The sequence below is a fragment of the Cupressus sempervirens genome, chromosome 5 (assembly GCF_028749045.1).
Source record: "Cupressus sempervirens isolate cs-2001-9-10 chromosome 5, ASM2874904v1, whole genome shotgun sequence".
Lineage (NCBI taxonomy): Eukaryota > Viridiplantae > Streptophyta > Pinopsida > Cupressales > Cupressaceae > Cupressus > Cupressus sempervirens.
In genome coordinates, this window is record NC_143122.1 from 914,475,662 (window position 1) to 914,488,991 (window position 13,330).

Here is a 13,330-nt window from a genome sequence, read left to right on the forward strand (position 1 = left end):
TGGCCTTAAGGGTTGGGACTTAATGTCTAGAAGGAAGGCCCATAGGTTATTTAGGGTAGTTTTGGGTGATAGTCATAATTTTGTCTTTAGATTGTTTTAAGGAAGATGCCCATGTGGATTTGCATATTGTAATTTTTTAATTTTGTATTTGTGGTGATAATAAGAATGTCATATTTTGTTCTCTCAATTTGAGTTGTTTCTATGTTTTTGTTGTGTGTTATGGTATTAAGGAGAGCACCATTCATCACTCTCTCAACAACTTATTTAGGATACCATGATGTTATTTTGATTTGGAATTCATTACAATTAAGTAAGAAGGCTCAACACTGGTGTACTCTAGTTTTAGAGTCATCCAAAAATGAATCAATATCATATTAAGGTCTTAAAATATCAGTACGAATAGTTTAACTTGTTAGCAATAAAAAATTCAAATATATTTTGACACAAGTTTTATGAATTACCTAATCTTTATTATATTTTGTTGATAAAGTCAATATTTACATAATATTCCTATCTTTAGAAAAATATATCAATAGTTCTCAAATATTTGACTCGGTTAAGATCATGATTTTTCTATGTCATTGAAGCTAGCACCTTTGAATTGTCAAGTGTAGTATGCTTGTAGAAAGAGATGCTTGTAGATATTGATCAATAATCTCACACTCACCAACATAAATATTGATGAAATATAAGTCATTTTTCAATAACCACAATTATTATACTATTTGATAAGATTCTAGACATGAGGTAAAGTGAATGTATCCAAACAAGTATGTCCAGATGAGTGTATCTAATAAAAAATTGAGATGGTTATGGATCTTCCATGAAAAATAAAATTTAATGTACATGTAAAGTAGAATTAGAAGTACAAATGATTTAAAAACTATTTTGAACTTCGGATATGTTTAAAGGATACAATGTAGATTGACTAAGTGGTATGAGATTAATTGGAGGTGATATTCATTATGAAGTCTTTGTAAGTGTTATGTCATTAAGGTTCTACTTTATAGGAGGATTTTGAGAAGTTTCCTTGAAGATTTCATTTACATTCTAAACAAATCATTTTAATCAGAAAGTTCTAAGTAGTGATTAGAATATGCTAAACTATGTATACAATTATTGCTATAGATTTTTATAACCACTCATAAAAAATACTTTGGTAAAGCATTTGTTTTTTTTGACAAAATTTATTATGATTAGGAGTAGGGCTCACTGAACATGTACTAACACACTAAATAGACACTAATCCATTTATATAATTCTTTGAAATTTTTGTTGAAGTAAATTTATGATCTCTCTTAAGAAATCCTTTTGGCTAATAATTTGTTACTTTTATTTGGGATTCATTAGAACTAAGGAATTTAAATCTATGTACCATCTTACATTGGAAGAAATTAAATTTGTGATCTTTTAGCTCATCTTTAGTGTGTTTGCATTGTACACTTGCACTTGGAGAACATGTGTTCTCTTTCTATTTCTCTCTCCTAGGTAAAATTGAGAGAGGACCCAACACATCCTCCTCAATTTCCCCTTTTCCTCTCATTTAAAAATTGAGGCAGGATCCAATTTCTATGCATCCTCCTCTTTCTAGATCCTATTTTGTTATTCTAGTATTGATTTCTTAGTTCTCAATGCAATTGTAGGTGTATGCAAGAAGTTAGGTCTCACTTTTGGGTAAAAAGTGGAAGTGTTATTTTTGAAATTTCATATCAATTAATATTTTTGATTAAGTAAAATAGGTTTTTTATAAGTGTTCCTAAAACCCACCAGTAAACAACATAAAAAAAACTAAAAGTTTAGGTCTAGCAACCAAGCAAAATAAAAAACAACAAGCCTAATCTAGCCAATAGACGAAAAACAAAAAACAAAAGGTCAAAAGCAAGGGAATAATCATAAACTAGGATAAATGATTAGGACACTAAATCTTTAGCCAACTCGACTTTCTTGAGCTCCAACTCTTCCTTGGGCTCAACCTCATTCATCTTTGATTGGCTATCATCCAAGGAAACCTCCTCTTCCCTCTTCCTCTTTTCCACTCTCCTTCTTTTGCTCGAGCTCTAACCCTACAAAGAAGCATTCTCATCAGTCTCCTTGGTTTTCTTTTTGTCCTTTTCCTCCTTCCCCTTTTTTCTTTCCTCTATCATCATGTGTAGTTGAATGATGTTATCATTAAGACTTTTACTTTTGTTAAGGCTCTAGTTAGCCAAGTTATGGAGAGAGATCTCCATCCTTTCCACCCTTTTTCAATCTTAGAAACCCTTGAATCCAACATACCAATTTTGACATTCTGGTCCCACCCTTTCGATGATTCCTACCCTTGCATCCTGAACTTAATCTCTTCAATTTCATGGAAGATCCATTTAATGGATTGAAAATTGTCCACCAAACTATTGTTGGCATTGTTTAGGAGGTTCATTCCCATTTGCCAAGTGTTATCGCTAAGAATCACCAAAGTCAGGTCAATTAGCTCTTCCAACTAAATTTTTCCATCCCTTCCCTCTAGAACCTCAGGTTGATATGTCCTCTAACTAGACCCATTTTCGCAGTGCTAGCATAAAAATTCCTCCATGTAGTTTTCCTTCCCTTTGCATCTAGAGAAATAGTAGTATAGGCCAAGCCCTCTTCCTCTTTCCTTTCTTCTAGAGCTTTATTAGTGCTCTCCTTTCCCTTATTGTGAGCCTTCTCAGTATCCTGCTCCCCTCCTCTTTTCCTTTTGACCGAGTTGTCCACCTTCCTATTTACTTGTGCCTTACTAGTTCCCTCCTCTCTCACATTTCCCTCCTTATTTGTGTCCATCCCCTCTTCCTCATCATTATGATCCTCCTTCAAGTTCTCCTCATACTTTATCCTTTTCTTTGAACCTTTCCCTGGCTTCTTTTTCTTCTTCCTACCCATATCCTTCATGATTTTAGCCACCTCCTCTTCATCTTCCAAGTGTAAACCTACACTATCCTCCATATCTGATATGATGTAGGAGTTCTATGTCTACTCTAAAGAAGCTCTATCTTTTGGAGAACAACCCTTTTGTGAGTTTGAGCTTTAAAATGCCCATATATGAGCAATAAAAAACCCTCATAGAAGGCTAGATTAGTGTACACTTTCTTCTTATAATCCATAATACTCTTATTTGCAGAGAAAAACATGTAGAAGAGGATGGAAATTTTGGTTCTATAACTAAAATGGTTTAGGATAATGAAATGGTGGGTTCGAATCTTTTCAAGCCTTATGTCAAGCGTAATGTAGGAAATAATTGCCCTTAGGACAAACCTCCATAGTTTCTTAATAGATATAGGTTCATAGTAGGCACCAGTCTTCACAAGATCCTTCATCTCCTTTGTGTCCTTTGCAAAATCTTTCACTGCATTCAAGGATATTTTTTATCCTTATAGAATTTTATAGCTTAATTTGAAGAGTTAATGACCTCGATGATAACCCCTTCATTAACTTGGAAGTGGACCCCATCAATCTTCACCTTCCCCTCTCTCCATGTCTTCACCATAAGGTCAGTAATCTTTGGATCCCAGCCATGAAGCTTTTTAATAAAGGATGAGATACTGCCTTCCCTCAACTTCTCCCACACCTTCAAATGCCTCTTCCACTTCTCAACTTCTCCCTCTAGCTCCCTTCGATGCCTCTCCCCAACCATTATGTTGTAGAAAGAAAAAGAACGACTTTGTTTTCTCTAGGCATTATGGGTCGAACCTTGATTTATCTCACAAAACTCGTACTTGCCTCCAACCTCGATAAAACAATAGAAGTAGTAATTACTAGTTGCCCATAAGATGGCCCATAAAACGTGCCAAAAAGCCCCCTAATTATGATGCCTTTGAATTGGCCCAGGCCAAGCTCTCATTACTTTATAAGTTCGATTGACATCATTAACTACCATAATTACACTTTATGTTGCTTGTTCTCCCCTGTATTCTCTCCAACTCAATAATACTTTTTGCATTTGTCAAAAGATCGTCTCAACTAGACCATCTATGTGATGTGTTCCTCCTCATTAGCCATCCAATCGACAACCATGTTTCCCTCATGGTAAACATGTAACACATAGACCTTTTCAAAGGAGAGGAAAATATTTTCATTTCCTCCATCATATTCTTAATACTCCATGATGGAGGGTGTTCTCCCCTTAGGCATTTAATTATGTTATTTGAATCCCCCTCCAACCAAAGGCATTTGACCTCTACCTCTTTAGCCAATTTGGTAGTTTGAAGGGAAACACAAGCCTCCACATAATGATTTGTTTGGTATCCTAGGGGGAAAGTAACTGCCGCAATACCATACCCATGACTATTTCTGATCACCCGTCTGCATCTCACCACTCCTGGGTTGCCTTTGGCCACACCATCAAATTTGGCTTTGTGCCAACCTTATGGGGGTAAAGACTAGTGACACTCATTTCTCCTTGTCTGAGTATTTCTACCATTATCACCTACAAAAGGGTTAGATCCTTTAATAAACATATAGTTTTCCATGAGGGCATTTTGAATTTTATGAGACACAATCCTACTAGGAAGGTTAGCATCCCTAAAGATTCAGTTATCGTGTTCCTTCCAAATACCCCATCCAAAATTAGGCAAGGCCCATTTACTTATAGTTTGAAGCGCAGAACCCTCCCAAGAATTTTCCCACTACCTAAAGAAATCAATAATTGAGTTAGGAGCACACCAGCTCAACCCTAACGCTTGACTGAAAAAGACCAAACCTCTCCAATGAAGGAGCAATGTATAAATAGGTGATCCACTATCTCAGCCTGGTTTGTACAAAGGACACATCTATTAGGAATAGGAAGACCCCTTTTGCTCAAGTTGTCTATAGTCAATATCCTATTCTAGAGTAAAAGCCAGAAAAAAATGTTGATTTTAGTGATAAGACCAAGGAACCAGGCCTTAGCCCAGTCTGGTCTCGAATCTTGCCTAATAATAGCTTGGTATCCCAAGGCCATCGAATAGGTACCATTTGAAGTATTCCCCTATACATGTCAGTCCTGATCCTCATTCACAACCACAAAGTTAAGAATAGTCATTAGAGGTTTTAGGTCCTCTGATATGGTAGTAAGATCCCTCCAACCCTGGCCTTGTCTATAATCAATTACAAAACTTCCAAACCTTTGGATGCAAATGAAAGCCCATCTTTCAAAATTAGGATTGACAACAAGAGGTCCCAAAATCAACCAATTATCCTACCAAGAAAAGGGTGTCCTCTCCATTCCCAAAACTCCATTTCACCTTACTATTAGCAACTTCTCTAGCACTTAGAAAATCATTCCATATATTATATCCTTTAGGAATAGATTCACTAAAGAGCAAGTTTTTGATTGAAGGTCTTTGGAGGTATTTGTCTTCCATGATGTCTCTCTAGTGCCTGTTGCTAGAAAAGATTCTCCAAACCTATTTAGCTTGGAGGGCTTTTTTGAAAGGTTGCAGTTTCCTTATCCCCAATCCATCATTCTATTTTGGGAGGTACACATTATCCCATGCCACCAATGGTAAACACTTGATTCTTTTTTATTTTGACCAAAGAAATTTTTGCTGGATCTTCTCCAAGTGATTTCCGTACTTTCTTGGAATCCCAAAGAGATTCAGCACGTAGGTTGGAAGATTCTAAAGGGTAGATTTGACCAACTGAATCTTGATAGCTTGGCTAAGAGTGACTCCTTTCCAACCTGCCAGTTTTTTATTAAACTTTTCTATAATGTTACTCCAGAAAGAGTCAAGGGGTCTCTCATCCATGAGGATAGCCAAACAATTAGAAGGTAGGATTTCCATTTCATAGCCTAGAATAGTAGCAATCTTTCTTTGATGCTCAACTGGAGTATTCAAGAAGAAAACAAAGCTCTTGTTCTAGTTGATTAGCTACCCTGAGCCCCTAAAGTAAGAGCTCGATACCTTTTTCACCACCTTGGCTTCACCAACTATGGCTTTCACTCCCATTATAGTATCATCAACAAATTTTTGGTGGGAGAAAACTAGGGGGCCAAAAGAAGGTTTGATTCTAGATAGAGCACCCACAATTCAGTTTGCAGAAACCATCCTTCCAAGAAAGTCAACCAAAATAATGAAAAGAATGGGGGAGATTGGATCTCCTTGCCTAAACCTCTGGAAGGTTTGAAAAAAGCTAAGGGGGAGCCATCAACCAGCATGACCAAGGAGGTAGTTATCACCAACTAGCCAAAAAGTTTGATGACCCTTGAATTAAACCCAAAGGCCTTAAGAATTTTGAAAAGAAAGGCCCAATCCACATGATCATAAGCCTTAGACATGTCAAGCTTGAGGAGGAAACCTTCTCTCTTACCTTCTTCCAAAGAGTGGATAAATTCATGGAAAATCATAATAGAATCCAAGATTTGTCGCCTCGAGACAAAACCAGAGTGTTGAGGTGCTATAATGGAAGGTAGAAACTTGATTATCCTTGAAGCCAACACTTTAGAGATAATCTTATAAAAAGAGTTACATAGGCTGATAGGTCTTAATTGGTACATTGAATCCACCCCTACCACCTTCAAGATAAGCACTAGGAAAGTGACATTGACCTCCTTGAGAAGACTTCTTGCACTACCTTAGTGACATCCTATTGAACCGCATTCCAGAACATTTGAAATAAAAAAGATAGGAACCCATCCTGACCTGGGGACTTGTTAACTGCAAGAGAACTTATATTAGTTAATGTTAAAATTTGAGATAGTTAGAGATTGAATCTCAAAAAAATCTTACCAATAGAAATTATAGTGCTCAGAGTCTATTTTTCCAATATGCAATTTATTTCAACATTAACATGGTAAAAATTGATTTTTGGTTGGAATCTTTAGAAAACCACTTTTTCAAAGTGTTCAAGAATATACTACGCTTGTGTACAACCACCATATAGTGACACAAATGAATATTTTTTTGCAAATGCATTATAAGGAAGATACCTAACATACCAGATAATGATGATAATATTTTTTCTTAATTTTCAATTGAATATTTTTTTATTAAACTTTAATTGACTATAAAGCTAATTATTGAAATCTCATGTATGACCACCATAATTTGATCAAAATCTCATATTTTTTATTTTTTATTTTCTAAAATTTTATAAGAATTGTATTTAGACTGATGATATATAAATAAATTTTACAAAAACTTAAAATCAAGAAGTTATTAAAGCTTTAATGAACCTCACTTTTTTACATTTAGGTGCCACTTTTGATTAATAAATAATGAAAAAATAGTTAACAAATGATAACAATATGAAATTTATAATTTTGAATTAGGATAGTGAGAACTATAATGGTGTTTCATTTGTTAAAAAAAATCGTGCAAGGCCCTCTAAAAATCATAATGAGACTTAGATTTGCCAATCCAATGTCTTAGCTAAATCTTTGGAAGTTAAGGCGTAGGCTTGGTCTCACCAAACCTTCTTCAAGCATGATTAATTTTTGTGGTGGTTGACAAGTTTTTAAAGATGACACATTTTATTCCTTGCAAGAAGACTAATGATGTTATTCATGTGGCATAATTAATATTTCAGAAAAGTGGTGAGACTACATAGTCTACTAAAGGGCATAGTTTTAGATTGAGACACCAAGTTTGTTGGTACTTTTGGCACACTTTATGAAATTTTTTAATGAAAAATTTAAAGTTCATCACATTGTATCATCCACAAAATAATGGAAAAATAAAAGTAGTGAATAGGAGTTTGAGAAATTTTCTTAGACATTTGGTTGGATATAGACCAAAGGGATGTAACTTGATTTTACCACATGCATGATTTGCATATAATAATTATGTCAATAGGGAAATGATAAATCACCATTCCAAATAGTATATGGAAGTAGTCCCAAAAATGCTTCTAAATTAGGGAAGTTAGAAAAATGGAAGATAAGTAGTGCTAAAGCTGAATAATTTGTAGAGCACTTGGATAAAATTCATGAGGAGTTAATGAAGTATATCAGTCAAATTAATATATAATACAAGGATAATGTTGGAAAGTTAAGATGCTAAGAGGGGTGGGGCAAGGTAGGGTGTGTGGGGGGGTGAGTCAATGCCTTCCAAAACTTTAATCCTTAATAATTATTTTACCCTTTGAATCTTATATCTTACTTTGCATGCATAAGTTCATAACAAGTTATTGCCCAAAGAAGGTAAAGTAAATTATTTCAACCATAAACCCATAACACACATGAACACATTTGACACATGAGTTTGGTCACACTTAAACCCTTGGTTAGAGGGAAAAATGTGGTGGGGATTGCGCCCACACTCCTTCACTACTGCAACATAAAGGTTGTTTGTTTAGAGCTTACAAAAGTATTACTTCTAGTGATTTATCATGTTAGGAGTAATATGAAAACACTTGCTAAAGTCTACCTTGTAAAAGTTTTTTGCAATATCATTAAGTGTGCACTCTATTAAGAGATTTACAATATTAAAGGCTTGTTAAGTCCTACCCATTGTATGGGATTTAAGAACATAATAACAACAATACTATTCAGGTGCAATAACCAATCTAGAATAGTGCAAATCTACCTATATGGTATATCATATCCTTTATGATTTGTGCACTCTCATTACCTTTATCTTATTGATGTCACCAAATCTATCCACTTTCACAACTTGATATCATTATTTTTTTATCACTGTTATGTGCTCACTTCTTCTCTCTTGTGTATGTATAATTATCTCTTCTTGATCCATACTTATATAGTAATCATGTAGCTTCCTTTTTACTTGACCTAATGAGGGTTTTGATCCTTCTAGATGTTGGAAATATAGATGGAGTAACTGAGAGGAGGGGTGAATTAGTTACCACAAAAAAAAATCCATAGATCTCTTAGATATCTTAAATAACTATTTACTACTGTCACTCGGTAGCCATACAAAAATGTTGTAACTCGACAGAGGAACTGTGTATTAACTTATTACTGATCTTTAAGCACTCACAATTATTAACATGCATGCAAAAAGAAATAACATGAACACAAGAGACACTAGATTTAATGTGGAAACCCAATATGGGAAAAACCACCAAGTAACTAGCTACCAATTTTCACTCTTCTGAAGTGAGCCCTGTTAGGAGCCAACCCTGTTAAAGGTTACAAAAACAAACTGTTAGGTGTGACCTTGTTAGAGGATTTAATCACCGTACTAGGAGTGGCCTTGCTAGAAGACTTTAGAAAAATTCAGTAGAACTATCCACCTTGTTAGAGGATTTACAAAATGGCTGCTAAACCAACTCTATTAAGAGATTTAAAATCACTGCTACAATTGTGAGAAAGTAACAATGAGTGACCTAAATGAGATGCAACTGATCTTTGTTGTTACAGATCTCTATTCTGCTTCAATAGATCCTCACTGATCGAATACACCTTTGCTACTCTTCAAGCATATCTGATCCTTCAAAATTTGTTCACACTTCTTCTTACACAATCAACTCACTTGCATGATCGCTCATTCATACATCCATTCATACTTTAGAATTCACAACTTGAGCTTTTATTTATTCCTTAGAAATTGTCAAGTTGGCTCAAATACAACTTATATTTACCAATAAATAATACATCAGTTGACTACAATCTTTACATGAAACAATTAAACATTATTTCCCAAAATAATGAAATCCTTCATTGGCCGACCTTGCTCGGTAAACACTACTCCATAAATAATTTCTAGTGTTAACCAAGTGGAGCTTGGTAAACACTGCGAACTCTACAAAATCCTTTGGAGACCAAGTGAACTCGGTAAGAACTGATTTTCCTTCACTGACCTTGTGAGCTTGGTAGAAATTGTCTTTTGCCATAAAATCCTTCAGCGCCCAAGTGAGCTCGGTAGAGACTGTCTTCTACCATAAAATCCTTTAGTTCCCAAGTGAGCTCGGTAGAGACTGTCTTCATAGTGTGACTACCAGAAATGCTCGGTAGACTCTGTAAATCACTTTGTTGACTAGCTAAGCTTGGTAGACTCTGTCCTATAACTGATATGACATTTTTGTAACATCAAAGACAACACACAATTGAACAATTGTATCCAACAATCTCCCTCTTTGACATTGATGGCAACACAGCATGTCATAGCATCATGAAATTTGAAAACAAGTCTTTTTCTGATAGAACATTTCTCCCTCTTAGATTTTGTTCTACAATCTTCTCAAATACAGTAATCTCCCTCTGTGAAGGAATTACATAGCTTCTTATCAAACATCAAACTCTCCACAAATAAATTCAAATTTTAGAAAGATATGATAGTATACTCTCCCTCTTTAACAACACATGCCAGAGACAACACAAACCAAATGAAGAAAAATGTACCTAATGTATTGATCATTCTTGAGTAATCATCAACAAAAAGAATGAAGAACTTTTCTCCAGTATAGCTTTCAATTCCAATAGGTCCACACAAATTAGTATGCACAATTTCCAAAAATTCTTCAAACTGATAGTTCTTACTTTTAAAACTATTTTTTCCTATCTTACCAATTTGACAATTCTTGCATAAACCAACATCAGGTTTTTTTATACCAGGGATGTCTCTAACTTTCTTGAATTTTCTTATTTTCACCAAGTTATCAAAGTTCACATGACACAACCTTCTATGCCATAGCCAACTTTCGTCAACTTGAGCAATAAAACATGAACACTCACCAAGTTCAAGGTAGAACAAGTTACCATTTGTTTGAATACTAGATCCAATCAGCTTTCCTTTGCCATCCAGCAATCTTGCTTTTCCATGCATGAATTTCACTTTGAATCCATTATTGAGTAGCTATGCCACGCCCAAAAAATTGTTTTTTATTCCTTCTACCTAATATGCATTATCACATACAAGCTCTTTGGTTAATGAGATTCTTCCTCTTCCTTTTATACAACAAGGTTCATTATTACCAAACCTCACACTACCACCATCATAGTCTTCAAATTGTTCAAACTTAGTTTTATCACCAATCATATGATGAAAACAACCACTATCTATGATCCATGTATCATTTTTGCTCACATGAGATATAAGTGCCATTTCCTCATCATTATCAGATTCAACTTTCATAGCAATGTAAACAATTTCATTTTCTTCTTCATCAAAATCATTAGAATTCTTAGCCATGAAACATGTTTTCTTACCTTTATCCTTGAATGATTTGAAATATTTCTTGCCAATGCACTTGTGACCTTTCTTCTCATCCTTGTTTTTCTTTTTTGGGCACCTAGCAACAATATAAACAATTTCCTCACATGAAAAATAGATTAGAGGAACCTTACCTTTGTATTTAACTCTACCTCTAGAATATTTCCTTGCATGTAGAGCTTCAACTACCTCAAGATCACTGTCTAAACTTTGTTTTGATTCTTCTTCACTTTTTGATTAAGAATCTTTTATTTTCTTGCCTTTCTCCTTGAGTGAAAACTTGGCTTCAAATGCTGACTCAATGTTCTGGGAAGCTGGAACATAGTTATCATAGTTATCTAGCTCAAATGCAGTCAATTTTCTTACTATGGCTTCCAAATTTATCTTATGATTTGCTTCACATCTTCTTTCTTGAATTGCAAAAACTCTAATTGCATAAATAGGAAGTAACATTCCAAGAACTTTACTTACAACTGTTTCCTCCTCAATGTCTCCTCCAAAATCCTTGATTGCACTGAAAATTACTTTGACTCTTTCAACATATTTGGTAATGTTTTCATCCTCTCTCATCCTCATCTGATCAAATTGTCCTCTTAGAATTTCTGCTTTGGCTCTTCTTACATTATCATCACCTCCATGGATTTCTTTTAGCTTGTTCCAAATTTCAAAGGTAGTTTTGGAGTTCTTGACATCATCAAATTCCTCATAGCTTAGGGTAGATGCAATGTCTATCATCATGGTGTTATGAGTCATTTTCTCATCAATGTCATTAGTAGATAATGTACCAAAAGGAGTTACATAAGCTTCATCCAAATATTTCAATCTTGTATCTCCAATGGAAGCCAGATGGAGTCTCATGAGACCTTGCCATGTTGAAAAGTTATCCCTATTAAGCCTTGGAATTTCCCTCTTGTAAGACATCTTGATCTTTAGCTTAGATCCTTGAAATCCTTCTTGCAAGCACCAAAAGCTCTGATACCAATTGTTGGAAATATAGATGGAGTAACTAAGGGGGGGTGGGGGGTTTGAATCAATTACCACAAAAACAAATACACAAATCCCTTAGATGTCTTAAATAACTAGTTACTACTATCACTCGATAGCCATACAAAAATGTTGTAACTCAGTAGATGAACTGTGTATTAACTTATTACTAATCTTTAAGCATTCACAATTATTAACATGCATGCAAAAAGAAATAACATGAACACAAGAGACACCATATTTAATGTGGAAACCCAATATGGGAAAAACCACCAAGTAACTAGCTACCAATTTTCACTCTTCTAAAGTGAGCCCTGTTAGGAGCCAACCCTGTTAAAGGTTACAAAAATACACTGTTAGGTGTGACCTTGCTAGAGGATTTAATCGCCCTGCTAGGAGTGGCCTTGCTAGAGGACTTTAGAAAAATTCAATAGAACTGTCCACCTTGTTAGCATATTTACAAAATGGCTGTTAAACCAACTCTGTTAAGAGATTTAAAATCACTGCTACAATTGTGAGAAAGTAACAATGAGTGACCTAAATGAGATGCAACTAGTCTTTGTTGTTATAGATCTCTATTCTACTTCAATCGATCCTCACTGATCGAATACACCTTTAAATCTCTTCAAGGATATCTGATCATTCAAAATTCACTCACACTTCTTCTTACACAATCAACTCACCTGCATGCTCGCTCATTCATACATCCATTCATAGTTTAGAATTCACAACTTGACCTTTTATTTATACCTTACAAATTGTCAAGTAAGCTTAAATACAAGTTAAATTTACCAATAAACAATACATCATTTGGCTACAATCATTACATGAAACAATTAAACATTATTTCCCAAAACAATGAAATCCTTCATTGGCCGATGCCACTTGATAAACACAGGTCCATAAATAATTTCCAATGTTAACCAAGTGGAGCTTGGTAAACACTGCAAACTCTGTAAAATCCTTTAGAGACCGAGTGAACTCTGTAAGAACTAATTTTCCTTCACTGACCTTGTGAGCTCGGTAGAAACTCTCTTCTGCCATAAAATCCTTTTCTGCTTGAGTGAGCTTAGTAGATACTATCTTCTGCCATAAAATCCTTTAGCACCCGATTGAGCTTGGTAGAGACTGTCTTTATAGTGTGACTACTAGAAACACTCGGTAGACTCTGTAAATCACTTTGCTAACCAACTGAGCTCAGTAGACTCTATCTGATAATTAATGTAACATTTGTGTAACAT